The 19,166-nt window shown below is 38.5% G+C and overlaps 1 long non-coding RNA gene across 1 annotated transcript in view; it reads right to left on the bottom strand.

The window, feature by feature from the left end:
- Positions 1-19,166, bottom strand: part of LOC112640928 (uncharacterized) — a 61,027-nt gene that overhangs the window by 24,386 nt on the left and 17,475 nt on the right. The window contains exons 2-3 of the long non-coding RNA XR_007411531.1: positions 5,094-5,138; positions 1,135-1,320 (exon numbers count right to left, since the gene is read on the bottom strand). This is a non-coding gene — a long non-coding RNA (uncharacterized LOC112640928). The remainder of the gene's footprint in view (positions 1-1,134; positions 1,321-5,093; positions 5,139-19,166) is intronic.

Here is a 19,166-nt window from a genome sequence, read left to right as displayed (position 1 = left end):
ATTAATAATCTTTACTCTTCCTTTTATTGGGAAAAGATCCAAAAAGTAAACCAACTTCAAGACTAAAAGACATGAGATCTACATATATTAGCAAAAACAGCAGAGCAAAGTATTTATAGTAAATAATACTTTAAAAGCTTTCTATCCCTTACCACAGAGGTTCTTAACCCAGAGTTGACAGGAGTTCAGAAGGTCTATTGAATCCCCTAAATATATGCAATTGTGTGTGTACACTTTCAGGAGGACAGTGTCGTTTGCTTTCATTTAGTTACAAATGTTTGTAATTCTAAATAGATTAGGAACCACTGACTTAAGGAAATGACCATAGGAAACTAAAAATGCTAAAAAGAACCTTCCCCAAACTGTGTAGCATTTTAGTATGATGTTAGAAGTAATGACTAAATGTTTTGTGTGTGAGTTGAGGTCACCACTAATTCCCTAGGAAACTGTGACTGAGGATCCAGAGAGGTCATTTACAATGAGATGCCCGAAGACCTCTGTAGTTCCATGAATAGCAAAGAGGATTCTTCAAGCAGGTATTTTGTAGAAAGGGAAGGTCAACTAGGACATTCATTGTTGTAAATAGGCTACCAACCGGCTTGCACTCCTCTTACGCTCCCTACTGACGAGTATCCCTGGGAAAATCACCTGTCCTCTCCTCAACATCAAAGTGTAAAAGGTAATAGAAGGTTACTCAGAAAGTTCTTGTTCTAGATGCCATCAATCCTACCAGAAACAATATTCTCTCCTTCAAAACAGAAGACAAACCAACACCCCACCCAAAGACAGATCTAAAAGGAATCCAGAAAATTCAATGATGGATCAGAACTATAAAAATCCAGTTTTGGGGTGCCTGGGTAGCCCTGTAGGTTAATCACCTACTTCCATCTCAGGTCATGATCTCAGAGTCCTGGGATTGAGCCCTGTTTGGGGCTCCCTGCTCAGCAAGGAGCCTGCTTCTCTCTCTGACCCTCCCTCCTATTCTACTCTCTCTCGCTCGCTCTCTCTCTCAAACAAATAATAGAATCTTTAAAAAAATAATAAAAATCCAGTTTTAGAGGGAGAAGGGGCTAATTTTGTTAATACAATAATCTAAACATAAATTCCATGAAAAACTAGCACAATACACTGTACCTCTTTGTATGCATAATTGAGTTTCAGTGAGTAAAGGCCATTAGAATGACTAAAAGTTACGAGCAGTGATTCTCCTTTCAAGGTGTTCTCATTTCTCTTGAAACTTCAAAATCAACAAATTAGATAAACTTGCGCAGGCTTCGATTTGCTGGCAGTCAGCCCAAACCACCATTTATCTCAGGAGTCCTAGAGTCAAAGCATAATTACAAGAAGTTTAGGTCTATGAGATCCTTGAGTTGCAACTGCATTAGTCTTTAGCTGACCCCAGCTATTCATATTTATTATTCCTAAAAGTCCACCTATTTAATCCCATGGTTCCCAGACTACGTGCCAAGGCACTGTGGAATACTTCAACAAATTCACAGGGCACAGGATATTTTTAAATTTCAAGGGACACACAGCCACATTTCACAGACATCCCTTGAACTACTAGCATGGTTTCAACATTAAGTCCTGCTATTCCTTTCAATGACATTGCACCTCTCAACGGTATGCTTTTAATGATCATTATGATAAAAAACCATATAACACACAAAATTCACTGTGGAATAAAAGATGAGGGAGGCAGTAATCAATCTGATTTCAGAGTCCAAAAAGTTGTGAGGTATCCAACAGGTAAACATATCCCATTAGTATTTGTAGTTATTTAAGAATTAAAAATGGGGATCCCTGGGTGGCGCAGCGGTTTAGCGCCTGCCTTTGGCCCAGGGCGCGATCCTGGAGACCCAGGATCGAATCCCACGTTGGGCTCCCGGTGCATGGAGCCTGCTTCTCCCTCTGCCTGTGTCTCTGCCTCTCTCTCTCTCTCTGTCTCTCTCTCTGTGACTATCATAAATAAATTACAAAAAAAAAAAAATTAAGAATAAAAAATGAATTTGTGTTTCAATTTCTATGTATTGCTTTTTCAAATGTTATGTTAGCATATAGATACTTCCTAAATTGTCTGGACTTGCCTTCTTAATAAATAGAAAGATCACTGAGACAGCAAGAATCATGAGAAAGTTTTGGAAGCCCCTGGTTTTGTCTCAAGAGTCATCCAAAGCTTGGATTGAAAAAGCTTTACATTCTAAATGGTAGGGCACGTATTTATTTTTGGATCATACAATAGGAGTAGAGGAGAAGAGGGGAAGAAGAAGGAGAAGAAATAGTAGTAATGGTAATATTAATAGTTACAGTCATTAATTGAACACTTACTAAGTGCCAAGCTTTGTACTAAGCATTTTAACTTAATTCCTTTTAATCCAAACTGTATGTTCTCATATGTTTAGAATTTCCTGTTCTTGTTAGTAAGCAGCTGTTATTCCAATCCCACAAGGGCTCCTTCACTGTCTGGCCCCTGCCCCAGCAACTCCCCGTGAATTACCAATATAATACAGCCACTAAAGCAGCCCAGCAGAGAAATCATCAGAACCTGTTCCAGACCTATGACTGCTATTTGTTATAACTGACCAGTGCCTAGGCCTTCCTAATTTTAAATATTTAACATTGACATGCATTGACTACATACAGCAACACTGTGCAGAAAATATGCTTTTACTGCCAGATTTACTTTATTTATTTATTCTTTTTTACTGCCAGATTTAGACATCAATCTTGATTCTACATGATTCCCAAATCCAGGTTCTTCACCTTGGTATGTAGGTAACTAAGCACAGTCTAGTTAGAACTGCCCACATTTCTGATGCATGCCTGACCCAATGTAGGCCTAAATTCCAATGCCTGGAACACCTTGGACATGGCATTGACTTCACATTCCTCTTGATCTGAGGACCAATTCGAAATAGAAGGGGCTCCTTCCACTGAAGTTCTTAATTAGCTGACATCAACTTTTCAACCTGTAAACATACCACATAATTTTCTATGGTAATATTAATTTTAAAATCAACAAACATGGGGATCCCTGGGTGGCTCAGTGGTTTAGTGCCTGCCTTCAGCCCAGGGTGTGATCCTGGAGACCTGGGATCGAATCCTGCATCAGGTTCCCTGCGTAGAGCCTACTTCTCTTACTGCCTGTATCTCTGCCTCTCATTCTCTCTCTCTCTGTGTCTCTCATGAATAAATAAGTAAAAATCTTAAAAAACAAATCAACAAACATTATATATTCTGCAAGAGACAAATCACCATGGTTTAAATCCCATAGTTTCTTGCTTTTCATTAGTGAATGGAAAGAATCCTTTTAGTAGCAGGCTTTGTTGGTAGGTGCAGCCCACACCAGTGGCCATACCTTCCCTAAGTACGGCTGGTGGAATGTTCCCTTCCTGGCACAAGGGTATGAACACTCTCAGTGTTACTACAAGGAACTTGGGAGTTCCTGTCTGATTTGATATACGATTATAGCTTCTCCAAAAGATGGCAGATCTACTGATAGCAAATCACATCAAGAACTGTCTCCTCCCCTTGCAGAATGAGGTCTAGTGGGATTGGTGGGAAAAGGAGCCCTTGAGAACAGCGACTATTCTTAAATAAGGAGAATGTGAAACACCCCCTTAACTACAGTGTCCTCTGTCTTCCAACTGTAGGACAGGGTTTCCTCCGAGCCTTATTTTTATGATTTCATCAGAATGACCCCATGATGTGTGTTTATTAAGAAATCCCTCCTGTGAGATTCTCAAACTAAGGCAGAGACCCTGCCTCCCCTTTCCAGACTCTTCTGCTTGTACTGTTCCCAACACACTTCCCCTCCCCTCTGAATTATTTGTTAAAATTGAGTGATTATAAAATGATCACAGAAAAACAAACAGCATCTGGCCTGATTTTGTGTGAACAAGCAACTTTCTGGAAACAAAATGCCCTTCACTTTTCCAGGCACTATTAAGTAAATTTCCTCTTTCAGAGCTCTAATCAGCATCCTAGAAGGGCAAATCCATCTCCTATGGGTAATGATTTGCTCCCACCGAATAGTTTAATTACTCCAGCTCACCAAAGGTTCAGGTCCACTGTAATTAGAATACTATAAACTTCAACTGGGTATAGCAAGGACAGTCATTTGTGTCTTTACTCTGCCCTATTTTTACAAGTTCTCAAAGTAAGTTTTCAAAACTCTAGATATTCAGAGTCAGATATTCAGACAGTGTGGATCTGCTTGATGCAATCCGAGAAGTCAGCCTGGGCTGAGAAAATTGGAGGGTGGGTTGGTTGGTTGATAAAAAATTTAGTGTCTAAAGGTAAGAATGAATTGATATCGTTGTCTAGGTAACCAACACAAGTCAAAATTAGGCTTAGAATAAGAGTAAAATAAATATTCAAATATCATATTTTAGAGCAAATAGGCACTTAGCTCTCACTTCCTCAGTTTAAAGTTTAGATACATTAAAGGTTAGCAGAGGTTATCAATGAAAGTTACATAACTAGCCCATGGCAGAGCCAAATTAGATCTAAGTCTCTTGCATCTCAGGTTCCCATTATTTTCCATATACCATATGGCCCCACCAAGGGCTGAGCTATCCTTTTTCTTTGTAATTTTACTCTTTGTATATTCAAAGAATATAGATTTCACTCAAAACCAACCTACTAAACATTTTCCATGTACAAGATAGTATGTATACTAAAAAGGGCTGTACCATCGACCAAGAATGCCCTCTGCCCTCAAGGAACATACACTCTAACAGTAACCTATCAGCATTATTCCTTTTGACTTGAGCAAAATAAACATCCAGACTTACTCTAGAATAAGATTTTTACCAAGTTTTTCAAACAGGAATCGATTTTTTTTTCTGAATTTTAACAGTTTTTGACAGACTATAATCCTTCCCGATAATATAACATTATTTTTGGATAGATCTTGTCCTTAGAATTAAGCATTCCTTCTTTCTCTTGCAAATTTGGAAGTCAATTTACAGAAGCCACACCTGAATGAATTCCTAATAATCTATTTTAACTATTGTGAATTTGCCTTAAGTAGTGTGATTAACCTCTTCTGTAAAGGATCTTTTTCTAAACACAAAGTAGAGTTACTTTACCTGGAAGAAGCCCCTTTGGATGCCAAAGTTCTCTCTCAGCCAGGGCTGTTGGGGTTGAGGAGAATGAACAGAAGTCACTTAGAGGAACTGTCAAAATCAACTCTACTATATTAATGAGCTCTGAAATAATTCCATACACTCCCTGCAAAGGAATAAATGGGGTTTCTAAGTTGACATGGAAAACAAAGAGCTTCCCTGATGATAAAAGCACCCACCCCTTTTATAATTTTGCTTATTTATACATTTCATAGATTAAAAACTACATTAGAAAGAAGTCAGGCAAAACCATCAGAAGTCAAAGAACAGGTATATATGTTTTTAATTCCATCATTAACTCATTGAATCTGACCTGGAGCAGGAGTCCAATGCCTCATATGATCTATAATACATATATGTCCTATGCCTACAAAAAGATAAAGAATAATGGAAGTAAATGAGGAGAATGATATTTATGCTAAGACCTTCACAAAGCAGTATTCAGATCCTGAAGTTTAAGAAGGTATAAAGCAAGAGCATACAATGTCACTAGTGCTAGAAAAATCAAATGGCCTGAGACTATGAACAAGTTCAGGGTAGAGCTGACCCTTTCTACTCATGACCTTCAAATGATGTGTTGAGACATTCTGCCATTTGGGACAACTCTCAGACTCCATGTGTGGCCTAAAAACATCTGGCATGAAATTGCAACTGCTCTGGACATATTGTCTAATGTTGAGTAACACAGTGTCTCAAATTAGGCTAGGATCAATGTCACAATGGTACTTTATCTTCTGTGCATCCAACCCAGTGCAGCTGTTTTTCCCTTCCATCACCATGAGATGTCTCCTATCAGGACCACCTCTGGAAGAACCAAACCCATCTTGCTCATACAAAGTAGAAGATTGTGAGTCAGATGTTCACTCAGGTGTGCACATTTATTGAACACTTGGAATCAGCATGTATAATGTAGGGCACTAAGGAAGCAGGATAAATGAGACCCATCCCAGCTCTTGAGCCACTCACAACAGGTCATGATGACTCCACATGTAAGATTCCAGGACACATCATTTCCCAAATATTCTCTTCTATTGTCAGGTGGCATGCACTGCCTCTTAATTCATAAAATAGACTCACTGCATATTTCTTAAAGAACTAATAAAATTGAAACTACTGAGATTTTAGCATGCAGCATTTAGGACATGGAGATTTAAAATATGGGAATGGGATTCCATGCCATTTTAAATATAAAATGATAAAAGACAACCAAGAATTGTGAAATTTCAGATAATGTTAAACTTATCTGACCCTCTTAGACTAAATAAATTAGGAAATATAAGGCCAATTCATTGGATAACTTCATGAAAACCACTTACATCATAGTCTAAATCAATGCAACTCCTGAGGTTGTACAGTGCATGCTATATATGGAAGCTCTGTGCAGATGCAAACGATACATCATGAAATATTGGTCAGCTTCAGATCTGCACCCTTTCCCTGCCAAATCTAATGTTCTTCAAGCTCATTTCTCACTGCCTATCCCAGGGCCACACCCAACAAGAGGTGAGATACAAGGATCTTTCTTCCTATTGCCTTATATCCTAGGATCTAGTGATACCTTCTAATAAGAAAGCCCAGTATTCCTGAAGCCTTGCTATGTGCCAAATTCTTCATTAAGTGCTTTACTTTTATTATTTAATCCTCAAAATAAACCATAAGATAATTACTATTAATATTTCCATTTTACAAAGAGAACATTTTCCAAGGTGATATAGCAAAGTCTAAACTCATAACCAAGTCAGCTTGATCTGAAGTCTGGGTTCATAATCCTGACCCTATACTGCCTGTTATTTCTTATCCATTCAATGACTTGATCATTACTAAAGATTGTGTGCCCACTATATATCAGACACAGTTGTACAGTGAACAAGACTGAAAAAGTTCCTGTGTTGGGGATTTCCATTACAATGGGTGACAGATAATAAGACAGCAAAATAAACATATTTAGAATAAAAAGAAGATAATTTCAAGTAGAAAATTTCAAACCCACAAACATAATGAAATAGGGCAACAACAAAAAAAAAGAAATAGGGCAACAAAATACAAAGTGACTGGATAAGAGTAGGGGATCCTACTTGACAAAGGTAGTCAACAAAAGAGTATGATTAAGCAAGATCTGAGTGAAAACAAAGAGCCAGTCATGCACAAGTCTAGAGGACAATATTTCAAAAGTTCAAGGGCCATGAGGCAGAAACAATGCTGGCATGTTTGAGAAAAAACAAGAAGGCTATGTGGTCAGAGTGTACAAACAACAGAAAGGGTGATACAAGATGATGTCAGTGGGGAAGGCAGGAACAGAGAAAGGGGGCCTTTGGGTCTTGAAAAGGTGTATGTATTTTTTTTCTAAATACAATAGAAAGTTGTTGGAAGCTTTTAAGTAGGAGATTTATAGGCTCTGACTTATGAAATACAAAAAAAAAAATCACCTTTGTCTCAATGTAGAATGAATTATACAGGTGGATAAAGTGATTAAAAGGAACCAATTAGGGAACAATTGCCATTCCCAAAATAAGAGATAATGGGGATGTGACCCCAGGACATAATGATGAGGGTGATAAGAAGTAGTCTGAATCCAATGGCACAGATGTCAAAAGTTGGGATGGCTTGGCTGCAGAAGGTAAGGAAAAGGAAAGAAGGAAAGATGTCTCCTAGGTTTTGCCCTAAGCAATGAGGTAGAGGTGATGCCTTTAGCTGAGTCAGGACAGAAGGTGGGAGCCTCTGATTGGATAAATGTTTGGAAAAACAACTGTGTTTTTGCTCATGTTCAGTTTGAGTTGCTTTTAAGACCTTCAAGTAGAGATGCTGAGCAGACATCTGGAACTTAGACATCAAGTGCTAGAGATTTAAATTTGGGAGATATCCATGTTGAGATCTAGAAGTCATCATTTTGGAAGTCAAACAGTAGAGATTTAAATACTCATCAACATGGAGTCATCAATGCATTCAGTAACATGGGACTAGATGAATTCCCTTGAGGAGATACAGTGGATAAAGGCAAACTAGAAAAGGGGGTTGGAGACAAGCCCTTGAGGAGCTCTAACACTGAAGGAGGGGCCAGGGGACCCGAAAGAGAAAAAACTGATAGGCAGGAGAAAACCAGAAGGGACATCCTTGAGCATCCTTCTCCTTATTGACAAAATGGAAGAAAAAAATACCAGCCTTGACTATCACTCCAGAAACTTATCAAGGTCATGTGAGAAACTGCAGGTTAAAGAAGAGGATTATAACTTAGAAATGGCAACATAATTGGAGAATATTTTGGAGTTTATGAGTCTGTAAAATGATATTAGCCTCACGGCATTTTGGTATTTTTCTGCAGATCATATGAAATAATATATGTTAAGCACTTACATTGGCTGTCTTATAGTAAGTACTTAAATCATCATGGCTTAGAGATGTCTCTTTGGCATCATCATCTACTGAAAAGAGCCCACACTTTGGCCTGGACTAGACCTTATTTAAATCCCAGCTCCACCAATGTACTGGTAGTGTGACATTTAGAAAGTTATTGAACCTCTCGAGGCTATTTCCTCATCTATACAATATGAAAAGTAATAGTACCACTTGATGGCACAGTAAGGACTAGAATGACAGACGCCAAGTATCTGGTAAACAGAAACCACTTGATAATGTATAGCTTTTGGTATACTTATAATCATTATCGTCTAAAGTCATATGGCCAGTCACATGCTCTAACACAGCTCAGAGCTCATGTTCCAAATTCCAGCGTTTGGACTCTAAGTTCAGTGCTCTTTCCACAGCATCTTGTCACTCAATAGCACTTTCCAAGTAGCCAGATTGTCATCTTTAGCAAGATGAATGACACTTTCCCTAGAATTCTAGGTTCCCCCGTAAGTACACATTCATTAGCATCTATGAGCCAATGGTTTCACAATGCCTTGATGCTCAAAATAGCTTCCCTGGGAGGAAAACACCACCTCATGGCTTCTCCACTGGAATTGTAAAGGTGAATAATAAAACCCCTTCCTTTAACTGCACTGTGTAGCTAGCTAGCAGGAATGGAGAGAGCAGAATTCCACACTTACCCATAAAGAACTCATGCTTTCACATTCACCCAATCTATATTTTAGGATTTAAAAAAATGGAGTTTTTGGACATAAACTTAATTGCGTGTTTGATGGACCCATTTCCATTTTGACATTAAGCATTTGTGAGAAGGGAATAATGATGAATAAGTTTTATAATATCTTTAGTAAAATTCTGAGTTACTGAGATGAAAGATGCTTATGTGGAATATAGGTGAGGATTCTTCCAAGATTAGCTATATTCTATCCCAACAGCACTTAGTAAAGTATGTGAATAACATTACTAACCATGGATATTATATTTTATATTTACATTTTCAAGGTTTTATTGCTGTATGAATATTATTCAAATAGTTTTCTCTAGCCAAGTTTTGTGTGTTTACTTTGAATAACAGACCTTCACTTGAAACAAACACTATTAAAATGGCTCCCACACAAGGAAATAAAAAGAAGTAAAATGAAGTAGACTGGTTATACATATATACACTGAGCATGAAATGAAACATGAGGAAGAAATAGAAAGCTTCTGAAGGAGATAAACTAGAGTTTGAGTGGTAGATATAATAAAGTGAGGAATCAAAAACAAATTCTCTGTGAATTAAACTAGGTTACATTTATGCTCTTACTAGAATCTAAATCCATCTGGTAGGCATTGTAAGTGTTTTCAAAAGATGTAATTTTTACCCTCAAGGAGTTTACAGGCTAACCTAGAAAGTAGTAGACATGTGTGTGCATGTGCACCCACACACACACATAAAATACTTACAAAGCAATATGTGAAAATGTGCAAATCGTACGGGGGGGAGAAAAACCTTAGTTTGAGTTAGCTCTGTAATAGAACCCAAAAGTAATCTCTCTATATAAACAGCTACACAGATACCTGATTTGAATTTGTGTTACCACATTTATTTATTCCTTTGACCTAACTTACAGTTCTTTGGGACAGTCAAACCTGTGTTTGTCTAAAACATTCAAATCAATGTAAGATTATCATTCTAACTACTAGATTCTCTGGCCTGTTGTTCTGACATGATACACTACATAGTGTACAAGATTTCAAGGATCCCTGCTGCTCAATGAATCCAACTGAATAGGCCCTACTGGATATGCTGCAGGAAATGCTGGAGTCTCTTTAGGTTCATGTATATATCATCAAAAACCTGAGAAAGATGTTCCTTTGGATAGCCCAGGGTCCTAGAGGAAATATCAGAATTTTAGAATCAATATTTTAACAGTCAATTAGTATGACTACCAAGGCCTCCTAAAGGCAAGGAACCACACACCCAGGAGGCTGGACAATCTGATGACACAGCAGACAGAAGAGCATTCTGGTTGTCAATGAAAAACCAGGTGAACTCACGACAGCTGCTTCTCTTTGGGTCCTCTGTACTATACTAACAGCAGGACTGTAAGTGACTAGTCTCTTTCCAGTCTTCAATGGAAATTCTCACACAGGTGGTTCCATTAAACTTGGGATGTTTCTAGGATACTAGAGTTCTTCCATAGAAAGAAAGCCAGTTCCCCTCACCAAAACTGGTAGAGATCAGCTTTGTACCTCTATACAATGTGCTATGCCTTTCCCTCCATCCAAGCTCTATGATATCATAGGTCTAGGTCAAGCCCAAACTTTTCCATGAAACTGTCTTCTCCTTCCCTTCTCTGATTTCCACTATCACTTCCTGTGCCACATGATTTATTACCATATTGTTAAATATTGTAATTTAAGTGCTTCCTTTTCCTTTCCATAGGATGGCATGCTTTTCTAAAACATAGACTATATTTCATACTTCTGTTTACTTCCTGGGGAACTTAACATGATCCTTTGCATTGCCTCTTTTAGATTTCTTCATATTATCTGTTAAGGCAATCATGAATTGTCATTGAATTAAGGCTCTCACAGGTTAGGTCTTTAACAAATAACCAAAGCTAATATCATATCTAAGACTGATAGATAGCTGTGACCATCAAGCTCCTCAAGCAGCAGCAACTATGATAAAAGGCAACAAAAAAATCATAGTGGACAACACTGTCCATATGTTCAATAAACATCACTAAGAGTCTTCTAAGTGCTTGGCCTACCCAAAGCATTCAGGATAAAATGTGTCATAAGCTCTTCATTCCGAAGCACTGGGTTCCTGTAGGAGCTCCTGTTCTGATATCTAACGTCAGTGAATATTCAGGCATACATAGTCTCTGAAATGTATTAAAACTGGTGATTACAAGGCAGCCGTAAACACACATACTACTCTGGGCCCATCTATGAAACCAGGGCAATAATACCTGGCTACCTAAACCTGGAATGTGTCAGTGGAATATATTTTCTATTTGTGTGCATACTCTTATGCCCAAGACCTTCATAACTTCAAAGGAATAAATGAAAACTAATCTGCCATAAAGATGGGGCTAGTCTATCCTGTGGTGGCCTTATTTTTGACATAGTGCAATAAGAACCATATTTGGCTTGTGAATTTTCTTTTAATATGCTATATAAGACTAGAAATCATTTTTAATTAACAAAATTCCCCATTGCATTTGCACACCAGGCAACTTTGTCCATTTAGGGATTTTGCTCAAAAGCAATCCAGTTTTGGTGAACTCTGTTAGGAAAATCTGAATTAGGGACACATGGGTGCCTCAGCTGGTTAAGCATCTGCCTTCAGCTCAGGTCATGATCTGGGGGTCCATGATAAGCCACACATCTGGCCCTCCACTCAGCAGGGAGTTTGCTTCTCCTTCTCACTCTCCCTCTGTGCTCTCCCTCTCAATCTCTCTCTCTCTTTCTCTTAAATAGATATATAAAATCTTTTTTAAAAATAAAAAGAAATAAAGATTGATCGATTGATTTAAGTTCTGGGCACCCCGAAATAAAATATAAAATAAAATAAAATAAAATAAAATAAAATAAAATAAAATAAAATAAATAAAATAAAAGTCAGCATATGCCCTTATGACTAGGAATTCACAAGAAATTTATACCTTCATCCAAAGCCACCCAACACCTAATGATTTCTTTTTATTTGGCTTTAATCAGGAATGGCAATTCTCCTTGAACAACTTGATATGTTTGGGCTGAGACTCAAAGAAGTACATGGGTTGCAAACATACTGTGTCTGAGCCCAACAGAAGACTTCCTAAACTCCTTACAGACTACATCCTGTGCACATGCTTTTGATATCTCCTGTTATCTCTATGACAAACTTGGGCCAATGAATAAAGTATATCACATATATGAAATGGCACTAAAGGGTGCTGAAAAAAATCATATAATCATATGAATAACTTCTTAAAGATTTTATTTATTTATTTGAGAGAGAAAGAGAGCAGGAGCAAGAACAAGTGGGTAGAGGGGCAGAGGGAGAGGGAGAAACAGACTCACTGCTGAGCAGGGAGCCCCATGCAGGACTTGATCCTAGGACCATGGGATCATGACCTGAACTGAAGGGAGACCCTTAACCAGCTGAGCCACCCAGGAGGCCCTAACTACATGAATAATTTTATTTCTAAATTTAGAGAAATATAAAGTACACTATCTTTCTAGGGAGATGCAGCTGTACAATAGAATTTGGATCATCCGTTCTTCTTCTGGAATGATTTATTGTCTACAAGCTAATATTCCCACTATGCCCAGATAGGCATATATCATAAGACCCCACCTGATGTCCCCAAATATTTGCATGATACTCTGGAGATAATTTCTTAATCCCATAGCCTCATAATATACAAAATCAACACGGAGCTATGTGTCAGAGAGAAGGACTGAGTGATTAAGCCATTTCTCTGTAAGAACAAAATGAATGCCGGAGCTCTCCATGCTCTAACTTTTTTGGAAGCTCTACAACCCTACTTAAGATACCATATTGTTGTTCTAGTTGGTTTTATTCTATAATTATTTATATATTGTGCCAGGTCCTTATTCTAGGTACAGGAGACACAAAGATGACTAAGACATGAACCCATCTTTGAGATAAAGGTAAAACTGGCCATATAGTCACAACAAAGTTTATATACTCAGCCTCAGTCTGGTTCCTAGGCTCAGTAATATTCCCCACAGTTGGGGTCTTGAACTCACCTCCGGGCTTGGACTATCACTGTTCCACCCACTTTTGTTCTCCAAATCAATTCTGACAATACATAAAAGGAACTGGTTATCAATATTCCTGGGCTGGAGCCACAACTACCTCCTAATACTAATAAGTGTCAGAAATTACTAGTTCTTTACAAACATTATTTGTTCAAAACCTCACAGTAAGCTACCAAAGTATTATTCAACTCATTTTACAGAAGCAGAAACTGAGAATCTGAGAGGTGATATATCTTCCCCAACTCTCAAGTACATGATAGAACAAGAATTTGGCCCTAGGCTCCTATGATTTCAATATCTATTCTTCACGAAGCTCAAGGTCTAATTCCAAAACCCAGCACTGGGCTTGCCTGTCTACTTTTAATTCTCATTGATGCTGACCCCTCCCTTCTTCACTGACAATCCTCCCAAAAATCAATATTCCAGATTCCCCATGACTATCAACTGTCTCCTCCACCTCCTCCAGCCATCATAACAGACTATTTTCCTGACATAGCCATATCCCCAAAAGGCTTTTGACTCCTGCAACTCTCGTACCTGTGGGTGAGATCAGTGCTAGGTTCCAGCCCTACCCCAACTGGCTGACTGGTCACGGTTAACCAACCTTTATGGTAAAATTTTGAGTGGGCATAGCTTTTAAGATAACACCTCCCTCCTCCTTTCTTTGTTGCTATGTAAGAATCAAGAGTGTAGAGTAACTTACCTTGTGTTTACAAAGTGCCAAAAAGGATATGAAGTAGCAACTATAATCTCTCCCCCAATTTTTTTTTGTCTAAGCATAAAGCCAGACTTGAGGTTTTATGAAGATTCTAGACCTCTCATAACATATCATGTAGGGTAATGCATGTGTTCTATTTATTGCTTTGACTAAAATGCAGTCCTACATTTAGAAGCAAAAATAATTGTTTCAATATACATTCAGTTCTTCCTTCTTCCTTTCCTCTCTCATGCCCATTCCCTAAAATCAGTCAAAATAACAATATCACAAACATAGAACAATGAAATTAACCCATGATCTAAAATAATTCTGACTTGGATTAGTGGTCACAAATGAAATCTGCTGAATGCCCCTTGTAGGTTTTAGGTAGGTCCACCATGATTTCCTATATCATTTGCATGTAAAAAGCTCCTCTTATTCGAAGATCCCTGAGAGCTTTGTGGACACCAGCATTTATTATTTCCATTTTATAGAAGAGAAACCAAATACCCAGAGAGGTTAAGGCATCAGTAAAGAGCCACAGAGTGATGTACTGGAAATCCTATGAGGAGGCCTCCAGAAGCCTAATTTCAAAAGCAGTGTTCTAGTCACTCAACCATACTACCTCTCATTAAGATGGCATCTCTCATTAAAATGGAGCATAATCATGAAAAATTCTTTCGCTTTCTAACATTAACTACCTTTGTGCATCTCAGGTCTAATGCTTCATAAAGGCTTGGAAATGAATTCAACATTTTATTTAAATGCTACTTAACTAAAAGTTAAAAAGTATAATTTTCTATTGCAGAACAAGAACCAGAGAGACTAATTTGGTGGAGTTGTTAAATTTTACAAAGCCTGAGTCTCAATTTTCAAAAAATATTGTACATTTATTTATTGAAGTGAATGAAACATTTGCTATAAAACTATTCAATGGAAAGTTTTTTAACAAAGCATAATTTACTTTTCATTTACAGAACAATGGAAAGTAGAAGGAAATCTCCTCCAAGGTATTAGAATCATGTACAGTTTCATATTTGACTAAAAAATTATTTCCCTAGCCTGTTTTCTCAACACTAAGGATATGCAGAAAAGTATCGCTTGCATTCATCATGAAAATTACAGAAAAATGACTGAAACTACTGAGAACATTATTAAATAAAACATATACTTATTATCTGTCTTCTTGTCTCTGTCTTTTAGTCTATGGTTTACAGAACATTGACTCTTCTTTACCAGTCCTCCTACTCAGAAATTCAATTTCACTCTGCTCCCAAATGTGGGAAGTCAAAGAACTCCCACACAACTTCATCTGGGGCATTTGAGGGTGAAATCCACACCAGGCTGTGGATCTACACTCTCAGCCACCTGCTGGGAATGCACCCTTCAATTTAAGTGCGGCAAATGGGGCAGTGGGAGGCCTTCTCTTCCCCCAGCAGATGGTAAGCAGCATCAGAAGTTCTTTGTTCCAGGTGCATTGAGTTTCTAAATGAGGATGGGGCCCATTTCTCCTTATCTGATTATGCATGAGCACAGCAACCCAACCCAGGAGGCTAAGGCAATGAATATGTACCCTGATACATTCAATTAGATAATATGGAATTAGGAAAAAAGGGGGAAAAAAGTGTCCTTGTTACCACCCACTATTCATATTCAGATATAGACCCAGTGAGGTGAGCTCGGTACACAGGCAGTTGTCATCATGTATTCCAGGAAATCCTATCAGAGTTCCCGTAACTTAATCCATGCAAGTGTAAAAGTTTGGGAGCATATAACAGGAAGTCTTAGAATCAAAAATATAACTGTTATATGAAAATCCTTTTTTCTGTCGGAGTAAAATAGAGAAGAGATTATAAACATATGTGTGTGTGCATGCATGCATGCTTGTAGGGAACATATCAATTCCATGAGGCATGATGATGCCATGCCCTCATAGGGTGATGGACAGCCATGAAGCATGCTGCTGACTTCAATAAGTACAGGATTCCAAAGTGGATCCATAAGAGTCAAATACAGGACCTAAGAAGCAGCAGTGAGGTGGTGGTAAGGGGAAACAGGATGGGGCTAGGACCCAGGGAACAGATAGACTCAGTGGGAGCCAGGTGAACTCTTAAGAGGTCCCAGCAGACAACAGATGAAGCTTTTCATAGGATAATGGGGTTCCATTAGACTTAATGCTTCTTAAGCAATGACTGGTATTTTATTCATTACTGTTTTCTCAACAATAGAGTAAGCATACAGACATAAGTATATGTTTGTCCTAGAAAGAAGCAAGGAAGAAAGGAAAAATGAGGCACTGAGCTGAGGCTCAAGCAGTTAGGACTAGGGAGATCCAACTGTAGATAACAGGGGTCCAGGCCCAGAGTACTCCTAATCAGAATTTGCAGGGGCACTATGAGTCAGATAGGGGGTGCGAGGCACAAGACAGAAATCAATTATTGCATATAGAATAAACAGACTTGGCCACTTAGAATGACAGGAAAGTTCAGATCCTCCAAACAGCATCAATGGTCAAAGGAAACCTGAAGCTAGGGTGACACAATGCTAAAACCCTGAGCTGGTGAGGGGAAAGTTTAGTGCATGGGCTTAGTGTATGATTGGACCCTCCTAGGTAGCAGTATGTGTGTTAGAGACAGACAGACATATAGACAGAGACACAGAAAGAGAGAAAAGTGGAGAAGAAAGAATCTAATCCTTATTTGATTTACTTATTCAATCACCAACTATTTATTGAATGTCTACTTTGTATTACCCACTGCACTGTGCACTGGAGAGACAAAAAGTCTATTTCATTTGAAAGGATATGCATTTACAAGGAGAATATGGATAAATAAACATTAATACCTGATACTTCCAGAGCCTGGGAAAGGAGCCCAGTAACCAATAGCACAGATCATTGGTGGGGTTAAGTGGGCAGAAGTATCAGCCAAGATAATGTGTAGGTCACTACCACCTGTTCCTTCCCCTTCCACACATATACTTTATCAAAACCCTCAAGAATCAGAAATATCTCTCTTGATCCATTTCTGCTCCAGATCCATAAGAGCAGCCAAATAAAGTAGAAAATAATGGCACAAAGAAAATCCATCTTACTCTGAAGTTCCCATAGAACTACTTATAGAAGTCCTAACTCTTGAAGGTGCTGTTGTTGTTTTTAAGACAAAGAAAATATAATTTCTGCAGGTGATCATATAAACAAATTTTATTATTAAGTATTAAAAACCAAACAAATGTATCCTGAAAATACACAATACAAAAAGAGAAGGCTCAGCGAAGACATTAGGTCTGTCTTCAGAAACTCAAAGACCTGACTTTTGTCATGTGAGATAGAAATTAACCCTATTCTATGATATTTTCAAGGAGCAGAGTGAGGACCATTGGGATATAAGGTCTGCCCCAATATTATAAATAAATTGCTAGCTGAGAGATACCCATAGAAGAATGGCCTATCATAACATAGGTTGGCTCAAACACACAAGGCATGCCTGGACCATTCAAAAGAGAGAATAAAACAAGTCTCTGCTGGGTAAGGATCTGTAGAAACTGACCAGTGACCATTACTACTAAAAACTAAAAAGAGTCCAATATACCAATTCAGACCCAAGGATGGTGAGCACAGCAGCAGTAATATAACATAAGCAATTCTCCTAAGTCAGGTGAGTTAATAGCTGTATACGCTCAAGCTCCCTTTTTGTCAATCAACAGCTGATTGACAGAAAGGGAGGTAGAACCAGTCCTTACTAGAAGATAAGAGCTACAGGGTAATTGGCTGGTATCCTGGGTAGACCTCTAGAAGGGGAGCCTGTAGTGTTCAGTGGATGAGAAGGTAAAAGTCTGGGCTTTTGTGTTTCCCATGTTGCCTTCACCCTAACTAAGTGGTTTCCAGTTGTACCATGTGAAGCCCTTGTGGTCTAAGAAGGTGCCTTAAAGGAGCCCCGAGAAGAACACTGATTAACAGTGCATATAGAATATGGGACCCCTATTTCCCATGTCAAAGAGCAGCTTCTTGTTTGTTTTATTTATGTAAGTTTTCTTTGAAGAAATGTCAATCTTACTGACTCCAAGCAGAATATCTAGCACAGTGCTCCACTGAAGTTTGAAAACCACCAATGTAGAAGAGTTTCAAGTCTTTCACCCCTCATTCCAACTCTTCAAGAAGGAAAATCCAAGGACATAATGAAATCCTCCTAGATGCATAGATGGGCCATGGTAACTAAGGAACTTCAGATATGTGCAGCCAAAAGATGAAGAGCTATCCCTACTCCTCTGCCATGTTCCAGAGTTCCTATCTGTATGGTTCACATTACTTTACTCTTTTCTACCTTCTTCCAATGCTGTTCCTTTGTTGACTCTAACTGCAAAGCCCAGCAGGATCAGGGAAGCATAGGGAAGTGGAAACACTGCTTTAGTCAGCTCTGCGCAAACTCTAGAAGGGCTGTCTTCTGTATCTTTGTCTCACCCTAAAAGTGATAACTTCCTGTGGACCATTATCATCAGTTGGGGCTTGAGGAAAGGGATTTCAAATTAGAAATGTAAAGGCAGTTCTCAAAGCCTAGGTGTAGTCTGGCTCAATTCACAAGTTCAGGCCAAAACAGGCATTAGTGCTAAGGCCTAAGTTAAAACTTGTTGCTCAAAGTGACACTGTGGTTTAAACTGCACACAGGTACTGAGGTTCCAGTGGATGCCTGGGCTGGATTTAGGATCTTGGCTACTCCTTCATGGAGATTATGTGATTACACAACATGTCAGAGTAATATGGAAGGATTCCATATATTACAAATGTATTTACTTATGATTTATAAATGAGAAACTGGACATTAGGCAAATGGCAGCAAAATTACCTCCTACTTTTGCCTGCTAGTGGGGCTGAGCCCACACTATAGTTCAATTTCAATTGCTCAGGGATATTGCTGCAAATCAGAGGTAAAAAAAAATGCCTGGGAAAGACAGTCTTCCTTAAATAAGTTCTGACTTGAGCTGGAAGTCTGTTTGTTGTGGAATTTAGGAAGGAATTCAAGTATTGGAACTCATCCACTTTCTTCAAGCCTTATTTCTTCTGCTCCCACCTCCAATTTCCATTGCCAAAGAAGATCTCTTTGATCCAAGGCAATCCAGTAAGTACCAGCATGACTCTATATATGTGAACACAAAAAACTTGGATTTCTCACCCATGTACAGTCTACTGAAGGTGTTCTGGTTGATGAGTAGATTTC

The sequence above is a fragment of the Canis lupus genome, chromosome 6, assembly GCF_003254725.2.
Source record: "Canis lupus dingo isolate Sandy chromosome 6, ASM325472v2, whole genome shotgun sequence".
Lineage (NCBI taxonomy): Eukaryota > Metazoa > Chordata > Mammalia > Carnivora > Canidae > Canis > Canis lupus.
Note: the sequence above shows the minus strand (reverse complement) of the source record. Positions and strands in the feature narration are given on the sequence as shown.